Below are 12,075 nucleotides of genomic sequence, written 5' to 3' on the forward strand. Positions count from 1 at the left end.
GCCATTAGATCCAATATATTTCCATCATTAATGGGGTTCCAAACTATCTGTTCTAGGCAGTTTTCAGAAAATGATTTAGTAATGTTTCATAGAATGTCTTGTCACACCTACCACTAACATAACTGTAATTTTCCTACTTTCTTGTTTGTTGGTTAAAGTCTCTACTGATGATTAAAGTATGACTGGACAACTTACATACAAGCTCACTGAGTTTTTCTCTTAATTTTTTGTTTATATCAGCAGGTCTGTCTGGTGGATGTTGGAAGGATCCAATTTTTAATCCTACCCCTGATACTGAATCTTTCCCAAACAAACTTGCTTGCAGTTTCAATTTCTAACTCAGTGGATTTGAGTTTCTTGTCTACTGTGACAAAATACGTGACCTCCATTTCCCATTAGCCTCTCCTTTTAGTGTACACTTCAGTTTCAGCTTTCAACTGGATTTCTGTACCTACTATTATGTGAGCTTCACTGCATTTCAGGAGCACTTCAAACTCTGGCACTCTGTTGTAAATGCTTTGACAGTTAACTACTAGGGCTTTCATACTCTCACCCGTGGGAAGGGGAGGGGAAATTCTTTTGGATCTTACACTTATAGTTTTGGGACTCTTACAGCTATTGTTACCTGGAATTTATGGAGAGTTGCCTAATCTAAAAAACACTTGTGAGCATTCCACACACCATTCAACGTCTATAACCCTATGCTTTATGATATGTTGTGCACACCTCAACCATTTATGGGGACACTACAGTCCTCAACCCTCTGGTGCAGATCCAGAAAAATTCAGTCGAGCTTGTTATAGAAACTTCAAAGTCTCTGGTTCAGTTCTTCCACTCATCTCAGAATGATGGCAGTTCTGGAAAGAATGTTGCAAACTGTGAGTCTCATTGAAACCCCATGTACAAGGCTGGTCTTCTAAACCTTCTCTGCCATTCATAAAGTCAAAGTATGACCTCATAGCCCAGATGACAGGCAGTATTTGTTCCAGCATTCACCACATTCTGCAGTTGGTTGCGACCAGTTCCCACAGTGGCTGCCAGAATAACCTCTTCAGCATGTTGCATGAAGCGCCCAAGCATACATACTGTATGCACCTGATGTTCTTTTCTGTCTGTTGCTATCATTTCCCTAAAGGGTACCATTATTCACCATACATTTGAAATGTGAATGATTAATAGACCCCTACACTTTTGTGTTTGCCTCTTCTTGACACAGGACAAAAAGTTTTCCCCTAAATAGGCAAAGTGGATCCCACTGGCTAAGTTTGAGTTTCAGTGAAAGACTTATTCCAAGAGTCAAGTCACGAAAAAATATTTCAAACATTCATTACAAGAAGGTGCATGGTCTTTGTTTAAAGCTTCCCTGCAGAACCTCTGTCAGCTAAAACTATGAACCCATTTCATGAAATTTCAATCCATATAACTGACATCTTTGATTTGAAAGATGCTGCTGAAGCATTTTTTCAATACAGGTGTGTAAGATAGCCAACTGCAGATGAGCAAAGTATCTCATAGTCATTCATCTCAAATGGCTATTAAAAATCCTTACTCTGAAACATAAGAATGGAAAAATATCAGTGCATTCTAAGGAGGAAAGATCACAGCAAATTTAGGCCATGCCATACTTAATCTGAAAGACCAGCCATGTTTATCAGCTGGAAAACAGAAACAGCTGTTGGCAATGATGCCAGTTCTTTCCCAACAGCACACAAAATTTTACTGTAAACTTTGCAACATTTGATCATGAGAAATAGAACTCAAAACAGCAATTTTTTCGCGAATTAATTTTGATAAAAGAAATGAGAAATGTTTTTTGACTACAGTTCTACTACTTAAAATAGTACTGCTGCATTTCTGTACTTGTATTATCAAAAATAAAAAATAGAGCCTCTGTATTAAGGGCACTTGGAACAAAAACTTTCTTATTAAAAATTTCTTATTGGTGTCAGAACCACCCTGTTTCTTGGTATGGCACTTAGAAACTTCTTAGTAAATTATTTATTTTCTAATTTGTATTATTGTTTTTGTGATGACAAGGTTTGCAGCATAATTATTTGAAACCTGAATACCTGTTCATTTTTTGGACACAAATAAGTTATGTACAAAAAGAGATACATTGTTTTGATTTATTTTTCTTGCTGTAACATGAACTGGTTTATTGTTACATGAAACACACAGTACTAACAAGTTTACATTTTTTGCCAGAATATAAGTACAGTCATGGCACACATGAATATAGTACATCTCCCCCATTTTTTTCTGAAATCCTCACGTTTCCTCATTGCTATCACTTGACACACACTTGTCTTCCATTTGGAGACAGTGGTCTGACAGCTCAAATCTCTGTTCTGAGTTACTTCTGCTCCATTTTACTTCTTCATGGATGATGACCAGTTCCATCTTGATGAATGCTTCTGTTGGTCAAACACGTTGAGTGTTATGTATGTATAGCTTTCTATCCCATATTTTTAACCACTGGCAATCTTGAAGCATTTGCTGATCTTATAACTTCTCGTCCTTTCCAGTTTCTATGAACAAACAGTATTATAACTTTGTCAGCTCCCTGTGGAGTATTTGCAGATTTTCTATGTCTATTTACATAGCTTTTTTACTGGCATGTCAAATTTCTCAATTTTTGGCTAACTTATTGTGGTTTTACAGCCTGTGGACAGAGAGCTTCTAGTGCGGGGGGTAGCAGGGTTCTTCTTTTGCTTGAAAATGTTCTCTGATTACTTAACCCCAACTCTTTATTCTGTGGCGTGTTTCAGTAATTGAATAGTGCTAAATATATGTTTGTTTTATTCACTGGACACTTTGAGAGTAAACTTTTGGCTGTTTGTACACAATGTTCAGCAAAGCCGTTGCTTCTAGGAAACCCAAATCTCAAAGTCTGACGGTTACTGGTATAAATACTTAGCTGATCCATAACTTTCCTGGAGCTGAAGGGTGGTCCATTACCGGCGTTGAGCAATACAGATATTCCAAATAATTTTTTTAAAACTTCTTTGGTGGTACTGTTTGGCATCTCATAAAATTCAAAAAATCCACAATAACTGTCCACTATGAGCAAATATTCTTGTTTTCCAAAATAAAATAAATCTGCAGCAATTATTTGTTGTTGTTAACTAGATACTGATCTCACTTTATTGGGTTCGTGTATCTCAGTTCTTGAGTGCTGTTGACATGTGTTATGTCTTGATATGTAATTCCTGATGTTTTATGTCACACATATTCTCTAGCTCTCTTGCAACAACTTTCTACACCAAAGTGTCCTTCATGGGTTGATTCCAGTGTCCTTTCAATCAATTGTGCAGGTATAATTATCTTTTACCCTTTGAGGAAAATAGTCAGCAAAATTAATGATTTCTTTAGAGGTCCAAAAATGTGATAATTCTTTTGGCGTTTCCTTAATTACATCTGGAAATCCATACATTGCATATAGTACAAGTAATTGTGATTCTTTATCATAAATATAGCTTCCAGTTGAATCAGTAATTCTTCACTGACAAGTAAAACTAACAATACTTTTAGTTCTTCCATTTCCACTTTATATTCTTGTTCCTTGCTGACTCTACTTAGAACATCAGGTACTAGTATATTTGACCCTTTAGTATAAATTATTTTAGGAGAATATGGCAAAATTTCAAAAAATGTGTGTTTTAGTCATGGTGGTACACCTTCAATGATTTTTTAAAAATTGTTTCCTGTAGCTTATGGTCATTTTCAGTTATGAACTTTTTCCCATAAATATATTTGTGAAATTTTTTGACTGTAACTTTAATTACCATGACCTCTTTTTCTATTTGTGGATGTAACTATTGTGCTGGTGGCAGTGACTTTACAACATTTGCAACTGTTTGTTCATCTTGCAATAGCACAGCAGGCAATAACTAACAATTTCACATCTTGGCTTACATCATCATAACGAAGCACTGGAGGTGTTGTGAGATATTTTTTGTATTTGGTAAGTGCTTGCTGATGTGCCAAATTCCATTTCCATTCAGCTTCTTTCTTTAGCAACTCCCATAATGGGACCATAAGTTCAGAAAGATGTGGTATACACTTAAATAACTATTTCACATCCTCTAATCTATGTTGGAGCTGCTTTTTATATTGAGGAGCACTTATTTTAACAGGATCAAGATGAAGTCCATCCTCTGCTAAAAAGTGTCCTAAGAAGTTAGTTTCCTGCACACAAAATTCACATTTGTCTTTATGCAGTTTAATGCCTGTGTTTTCCAATCCCTGTGTAATTTGCTTCATTGCTTCATTAAGTTCTTTTTTTATTGGTTTTGTATAAATCAAAATATCATCTATAAAATTTCTACATTCTTAATTTCATTTAGAAGTTCACATGTGAATTGTTGAAAAACTTAAGGGGCTGAGGCTGAGCCAATTGGTGATCTTGGCCAAAATATTAAATTTTTAGAAGTTTTTTCTGACATTGATTTGCGAAACTCCTTTTCTACAGTCTAAACAAGTGAAATATTTTACTCCTCTCACCATTATACTACTTTCTTCCAGTGTCCTCATTTGATAGCAATGTCAAAAAATGTTTTTATTAATTTCACTTAGATCCAAGCAAATTCGAAGTTTTCTTTTCTTGTGTATGACTATCATAGGGGACACAGCAAGTGCAGCTACTTCTGCAGGCTTGATTAATCCATTTCAATCATTTTCTCCATTTCATCTCATATTTGGTTTCTCAATTTGTGTGGATTTCTTGTTGGCTAAAGGATCTTGAAGTCAGCCCCTTCTTTGTTACTATGTCATGCTTAAAATCTTTAAGACATCGCAAAATGAAATAATGTTCTCATCTGGAATTTTGACTCCTGGCATGTTTCTTTTTTTATCAGCTCTGCTCTTTTTATCAGATTCAGTTCTGAACATGTTTCTCATCCTTAGATTACCTGAAATCAAGCTCCACCACTAAAAACTTCCCATTTGCTAGCCTTTCCCAGTCTTACAGAAGAGTGTGGTTTCTCTCAGAACATCTATTGTGCTTGTGTTACAGGTAAGTAGCTTTTTCATCACAGAATCTGGTATTGTGGCATATGCTTTGTTTGCTGTTTTCCTTGTTATGATGTTACATTGCACACTTGTGTCAAGTTTGGCTTTTACTCTTACATCATTTTTAAAAATGACAGTATTGCACCAGTCCTTATCAAAATTACAATTGCTTTGTGGAGCATTTATAAACATTTCTTTCTCCTCATTGGAAGATTGCAATCCATCCTTGGCAACATTTTTTTGCTATTTTTCTTTTAGTTTTACATTTGTTTGCAAAATGGCTCATCATGGACTATTATGACACTTACTTTTAAAACCTGGACATTTCTTAACATTAGGGCTACCATTGCAACTTGTACAATTTTTTATTACATTTATCTTTACATTGGCATATTGTCATCCTTTGGTCCAGACTCAGCAGGACTGTGAATACCTATGACAATTTTGTCTCACAAAATTGTAGACAATAAGTTGCCATAGTGACAAGCTTTGCTGTTATTAACAATAGTGTAAAATTTGTCAAACATTTCACCAGGCTTTTGTTGTAAGGAGTTCAACCCATACCCTTTAGATGTTACATTTACCTTTGGGACAAAGTAATCATTGAACATTTTCAATCATTTGAAGGTTTGGTTCTTCATTGGCACCAAATTCAAACATATTATTTATAACCAAGGCATCAATACCAGTCATGGACATAACTGTTGCTAATTGCATATTTCATGGTTTGGTATTTATTTGTGTTGCCATTGTGTAGAACTCATTGTGTTGCTTCCACAGTTTCAGACACTCGTCATGTTTTCTGTATTCAGCACTAATGGTTTCAACTTGAGTAAGCCCACCATTGGACTATTGTTTATCAGAATTTCACTTCACATCATTGTATTTGTACTGTTGACAGACATTGTAGATATAAACTTCTTTTTTTAAAATTCTGAGACCATGTAACATGAACTGGTATACAAACATAAGCAATACATAAAACTAGCTAAGCACATATATCTCATTGATCAGAATATAAGTACAATGACGGCACATATTATATATCACACTAGCAACATATCAAACAATTGTTTCATGATGTTAATCCTGAATGAGAAAACTATTTGCAAAATCCCTTCATGTGCAGTATCTGGGCAATGCACAGCACTATACAGAATTGTGGCTTGATGTAGTCATACAATCGAGTTGTATATATCTGCAGTCCTGCCCAGCAGCTAAACTACTTGCTGCAAAAATAGTTACACCTGTGATGCTGCAGTGACTGAAATAAATTATAGTTCAATCTTGCTCATCCTCTAATACTAAAAAAATGTTGAAGTTCCAGTCAACTCTCAGAGTTTGTTTATTTATATTTTATTTATTTTATTATCCATCTTTAGGCATTAAAAATGCAATTGATGTCGTCATTTGTGTACACATATAGTTTACATAACTAACAGAAGTGGTGTAATATATTGTAGATCGTTTTTGTCTAATAAGATATAAAAATTAGTCCTTGATGCTGCACAAGGTATGTGCCTTATATTTACATGTATAAGTTTAATCTAAGTGAAAGTATATTAGTATCGGTACTTAAGATCATCTTTAGTGCACATTATAAACTCTTCTATTGTATAAAAAGCTTTTTCTCTAAGCCATTTCTTTGTGACACTTTTAAACTCATTCAGTGACATATTAAATAGTTTTACTCCCATGTACCTGTAACTATCTTGAGTTTTCTTTAGTCTAGCAACTGGGATGTCAATTTGCTGTTTTATACGTGTGTCATGGTGATGGATAGATTTTGTAGTTTGTGACTGTGTTGGTTTTCTTTTGTGTGTATCAGACAACTTAGTATAAAGAGGGCTGCAACAATTAGTATTTTTAGATTTTTGAAATATGGTCTACAAGACTCGTTATTTCTGATTCCATGGATGCATCTGACTGCCTTCTTTTGCCAAATAAGTACTTGTTTTGTTCCGGGTGAGTTTCCCCACAACAAAGTGGCATATGTTAAATGGGTGTAGAAAAAGGGCATAGTATGCATTGCGTAATAACTTACCACTAAAACATGATCTTAGTTTACCTAACAAATATGTCACACGTGCTAACTTAGTACAAATATAATCGGTACGACTCTTCCACATTAATTTTGAGTCAAGATGGACCCCAGTAGTTTAGCTGAGACACGATCAATCTTATCGCTCTTAACACACAAGCTAAAGAGAATATTTACAGTTTTATCATGATTTATATGCAAGTCATTGAGTTGGAACCACTTGATGGCTGCTCTGAGATGAGCCTCACTTTCATCGTTTAATTTCCCAAATCTTCCCCTGCTGTAACAAAAGTTGTATCATCTGCATAGAGTGTGGATTTACATAACATGGTGCTGGGCAAATCATTTACATATATTATAAAAAGTGAAGGTCCAATCACATAGCCTTGTGGTACACCCTGCATGATATCCAAGACGTTTGACCTCATATTGTTAAAATGCACAATTTGTTTTCTGTCGCTCAGATAGGATTTGATCAGAGATAGTTCTGAGCTCTAATACCACAGCAGTGCAGTTTTTCTAGTAGTATCCTGTGACTGGCAGAGTCAAATGCCTTGTTGAGGTCCACAAAAGTGGCATTAACTGATAATCCTGATTTGAATGATGACAATATATATGAAACAACATCTTCAACTGCTTTTGCCATTGACAGGACGGAAGTTTAAGTCCCACTTGACTCAGAAATTTTGTAATCACAAATGAATGCCACTTGCCATCCAGAAATCAACACTACCAGATCCTTGATGTAGAATGTTCTGCACCAAACTTGGCTTTCAAACACAAAGTGTTTCCCAACTCAGCTTCACAATACCTTCCTTGCTCCCAAGAGCCACTCAGAACACTAGAGTGAGTATCCGCTATTGCCAATGAGAACTTGTTTTTCCCCACTGTACCTGCACACAAAATTTAAAAAAAAATGGACCACCATTTGCATAAGAGCAATGTTACAACTTAGATACATGGCTTAAAAGCAATATCATTCTCTCCCAGCTCCACTGTAGAGATCAGACACAATATTCTTCACATAGAAGTTTAGTATAAATAATTAAACGTATATCTAGCACATATGTGCTTATAACACTGTAGGTAACCCAGAAATGCTTCACAGTTGTTTAATATGTATAGGAGTTGGATGTATGTCCTAATCTCCTTTTTCTCCTTCTCTCTGTCCACCTCCTCCCCCCTTCTCCTCCTCCCTCTTTCTCTGCCCATCCCATACTTCACCCCCTCTCTGTCAGTTGCCTTTCCCTGTCTCTGTTTGTCTCCTCTTCCTGCTTCTCTCCAACTTTGAGCCTTGTTTATTGTAATTGCCAACTAATCCTTGATTGTGGCTGAAATCGGTTAAAATGAATGAGTGAATCGGATGGAATCATTGATGTACAGTATGTGGGAGATCTCTCCTACTGCTGCACCTGTGAGTATAGTAGCTTCATTGGCAGCGTTTCACATAGTCTTAATCCATAAACAACTAGGATTACACATTTTTAGATGATTCAGATTCCATAGTAATATTGTAAATAGAACTTCCCTGTTTTCCTTTAAAACTGACTGAGAGGAAGAAAACAAAAATGACACATAGTTGTGAATACATTTTTTGTCCAAAATTATATACAGGGTGAGTTGTGTAAGACATAACACCCCCATTCTTCAGGGGGCGATTGCACGTATCAACAAGCAGTGTTCGGCGAATCATAGCCAACTATGGGGCACATACTTTGGTACAAGCACAATAATCACAACATTTATATTGACCAAGATAATGAGGCAAGTACATGTTTTTTAATTGGGATGCTGTACTTTTTTTACCATCATTAAAACACTCTGGAAAAGAAGCGTATAGTGATGTAACACATGTTGCTATTGTGATTCAAACTTTGCTTAAAAGACGCTGGGAAATATTGTACAATTGAAGGTCGAGGGTGCAGACTGTAAACACGCCTCATGTGACCCGAAGGCCAAGTTGCCATGCCCTATGCAGCATGCACGGCATACGCTACATAGATAAATCCTCATTCGCCCTCTTCAAGATACACCATAGGTACAAGGGTGGCAAGCTGTGTTTCATATTTAACTGTGGCACATGCTAGCTAATTTCATATCAAAAGGGGATTATGAGAACTATGCCAATTGCATGGACATTCCCAGGCTGAAATGAATAGTTATTGTGTGAACATAGCAACTACTTTATCACGCAGTTTCTCATTTAAGCTTTGCCCCCTTCCTGCTTATATGTCACACCTGATGCACAGTAAGCCGCTGATAATGATATTGATGGATGCTTCATGGAAAGTCTTCACCAGGTGATGCCTTAGTGTGTCTGTGGGGTAACAAAGTGTCTGCTGTGAAACTATTGTTTCCACAGCTAGTACTGGACATTACAATTAGATAGAATACACATTTAATAAGATAATCATTTTATTCACTTTCATATGCTGACCACCACCCACCAAACAATACGACAGAAGGACAACCTATGTAGTATACACATTGTTCACACAAGTTACATTTATACTTCAAGGATGTTACTGGTCATTGATAAATATTGTTTAATAATACGTTGGTACCTACTAATAACCTTCACAATTATTAGTGTTCTTAACAAAACATAGCGTTGTACTTTACTTAAGCATGTACTCAAACAGTTTACCCTTTAATGCAAGACACATCTGTAATCGACGTTCAAGAGAATGGGTAACGATGAAAGGTCAGTGGATGATATCGCAGAACAAGCTGTGATGATTCAGCGGCGCATGGCATCTGGCATTGTTGGGGCTTTGCGGTAGATGGCATCTTTCAGTGTTCCCCACAAAAATAAATCAAGTGGAGTCAAAGTGGAGGACCCGACAGGCCAATATACTGCAGCATTCCGTCCAGTCTAGTGGTCAGGAAATGTCTCGTACAATATTTGACTTGCAACTCGTGAGGAGTGAGCTGGGCAGTGGTCCTGTTGGAACCACATACACAGGTGCTCATGGAGTGGTATCTCCTCTAGCAGAATGAGTAGAATGTTTCTAAGAAAGTCTCCATACTTATTTCCATTTAATACTCCTGTAATGAAATAAGGTCCTACAATGTAATTTCCTACAATGCCGCACCACACGTTGACACGCCATAGCCTTTGGTGCTGTACCTGATGCAGCCAATATGGGTTCTCAGCTGCCCAGTAGTGCATGTGTTACATAAATTTACATTCCCGTGATTGGTGCATGTTGCTTTGTTGGTGAAGAGCACACATTTGAAGTATGTATTATCAGCTCGCATGCGTTGCAGAGCAAACCAACAAAATTCCATACGATGTTCGAAATTGCGTCCTTCGAGTGCCTGATGGAGTGAAAGGTGATATGGGTGGAACTTATGCCGGTGCAGAATGCGCATAACTCTCATCTGGCTGTCCCCACATACGTCTCACACCACAGTGAGGATCGATAAATGTCATGGCCAGAACAGCGTCTTCATGGTCTCTGTCGGTCACAGTCTTCCTCCTCCTCCTTTGTTTGCTGTTAAAGCTGCCTGTTCACACTAGCGTAGTAATCTTTCTTGCAATGGCCTGGCAAGTAGGACATCAACGATCAGGATACATATCCCTGTACCACCATACGGTTTCGACAGCATTCCTATGGCATTTGCCATACAGAAGTAACATGTCTAACTTCTCCTGATTTGTGTACGTATCTGGACATAAAGTTCCAGCAGCAACTATGTCTGGATGGGAGACACACGTCCTACTGGTTCAATGTCGCACAACCTACTAGTTGTACGATGCGGCCTGCTTTCTGGGTGTTTACAGTCTGCAGCTGCTTCCAACCACCTCGACCTTCAATCGTACAATATTTCCCAGCATCTTTTAAGCAATGTTTGAATCACAATATCGACATGTGTTACATCACTATATGCATCTTTTAAAGTGTGTTCGAATGATGGGAATAAAAAGTATAGAGTCCCATTTAAAAAACATGTATTTGCCTCATTATCTCGGTCAATATAAATGTTGTGATTATTGTGCATGTACCAATGTATGTGCCCCATAGTCCACTATGATATGTTGAAAACCGCTTGCCGATATGTGCAATTGCCCCTGGAATAAAGGGGGTGTTACGTCTTACATGACTCACCCTGTATAAGGAGAAAGAATATACATGGGAGAATCAGTCTGTCTAATGGTACCAAATGTTCTGCTATCATAGTTAAAACCATACATTTACACACCACAGCATTTTCTTTCTGGCACTTGGTTTTAACAGAAAACGAAAACATGTACTTTGTTGTTTAAAGACATATATAGCCTATGTCCTTATGAATATTTATTAGAGTATTGTATAACATTTGAAGTAAATTGGTCAAGAACTTTTCAAGATTTTTTGGTAACAACATTACTTTGGGAACAGCCTTCAATGATGACTTCTGATAATATAGCAGTATACAGAACATATAATAAAGAATACATACTAAAACATACGAAAATATAAACTTGGCTTCATTAACTGAGGCATCTTTTCATGCTAAGTCTAGTGATGGTATTAAATCTTATGAATAATTTACTGTTTTCAAGTTGCATATATTTTTAATATTGGCCAACTTCACATTTAGTTCAATAAATCTAAAACCGTTAATAATTTAGGTAAATGTAACATGGTAAAGTATGGGAGAATTGCTGTACTGCTTTTTTCTGTGTAACTGTGGTGAATCTGATGATCTACTGCAGTTAAATAATACAAATTAGTAACTCCACAAATAAAATGTGTACAAATATATGGCATTCAGGAATGATAGCTGGAGTCCTAAGCTATTATCCAATATCTTGTTTATAAAGATCACTTGCAGTGATCAGCATTTATTAAAATTCAATTATTGTTGCCAGAATAACTTATTTTTGTGATATTTATAATATTATTGTCTCATATGCACCTCAGAGCCATTGATTACCAACTTGCACTACAAAGAAACATCAAATTATTGCAGAATAAAGAAGTATATAAATATCATCATCTTCCAACATGTAGAAAAAGCTGCCATTGTACCGGATA

The 12,075-nt window shown here is 36.5% G+C and overlaps 1 protein-coding gene across 1 annotated transcript in view; it reads left to right on the forward strand.

The window, feature by feature from the left end:
- Nucleotides 1-12,075, forward strand: part of LOC126272748 (SPRY domain-containing SOCS box protein 3) — a 95,564-nt gene that overhangs the window by 76,474 nt on the left and 7,015 nt on the right. The window lies entirely within an intron of this gene.

Source organism: Schistocerca gregaria, chromosome 5, assembly GCF_023897955.1.
Source record: "Schistocerca gregaria isolate iqSchGreg1 chromosome 5, iqSchGreg1.2, whole genome shotgun sequence".
Taxonomy (NCBI): Eukaryota; Metazoa; Arthropoda; class Insecta; order Orthoptera; family Acrididae; genus Schistocerca; species Schistocerca gregaria.